This window comes from Ostrinia furnacalis, unplaced genomic scaffold (assembly GCF_004193835.3).
Source record: "Ostrinia furnacalis isolate ACB-3 unplaced genomic scaffold, ASM419383v2 OfSCF7604, whole genome shotgun sequence".
NCBI lineage: Eukaryota > Metazoa > Arthropoda > Insecta > Lepidoptera > Crambidae > Ostrinia > Ostrinia furnacalis.
The window spans coordinates 632,867-634,073 of NW_021137843.1; positions in this window are offsets into that span (position 1 = coordinate 632,867).

The window sequence follows — 1,207 nt, forward strand, 5'->3', positions numbered from 1 at the left end:
AGCGCACTAGTAACAATTAGGTGCGACTGGTGTATTTATAAGAATTTTATCTTTTAGACGGACTACTAACCTGTGACGGTTTGTCTCTGTAGGCTAGGGGCTAACGTTCAAGAAGGCTACGCCATTGGAGTGCATAGCTGATACAATTTAAAATAAATAATTGATAGTGATGAATTGTTTCGTTAAGAATCCCATTTCAGTAAGGATTCCGGAGCATTATTCAAAGGATTTCAAAAGCTTCATTATTCAACAGTCAAAGTATTTTTATAGTTACGAGTTCAAGAATAGTTGACTGTATTAGATAAATTCGCCTCATAGACTCTTAAAAGATTACTTACATATTAAATGTTATAAGAATCATCTTACCGGCTTTCCATCTCATTTATAGGTATTTAAAAAATCGTGTAAGTAAAAAAGCCGAAAGGTCTCCTAGCCCTTGGAGTAATATTTTACAAATAATAGTCGCGCGCTTCGTTTGTCTTTATCAGCTGACATTAGCAGCAGCCCAGCACTGTCACAACACGGCCACCGACAGCTTGAGATGTTAAGCCTTGAGACAACAAGCCTGTGCAGTGAAGGAATGTGTTTATTGGTATTCAAGTTGCATCAAAATTTAACGAAAATTCATAAAAGAACAGAGGCTTACAAAATTTTTTTTTGAGATTATTAGTGATTTATTTATATTGCACAAATTACTAATAGTCCCGTGAGCCCCTCGTACTTAGCTAAATATGCTTGTGTCACGAGTGGGCTCACCACAATAGTCAAGCGGCGGCGGGATTCTAACCCGCGTTCCTCGGATCACGAGCCGGCCAGTCCAACCGTTCGGCTATCGTGGCTATATTTAATTAATGTAAACAAAAGAACATCGATAATAGAGATGGGTTATACTAGGTAAATTTGATACTAGGTGCACCTATTCCTAGTATTTGTTAATACTCGATCCAAATACCTATTCCACCTAGTACGTAGTAATTTAGCATACTTGACGCGACTAGTGCGGACTAATCCACGTAATATGACTTTAAAATACAATTTTTTTTAAAAGTTACAACCGTAATATGAATAATGCAATTTGAAATTGAATAATAATTCCTCCCTTCATACTTCAACAGGCTTTGGACTGTCAACTTAAAAGTTGGCGTATTTAAAAGATATCAATTTCATAAAAATATTTATTATACATATTTTTTCTTATTTACATGAA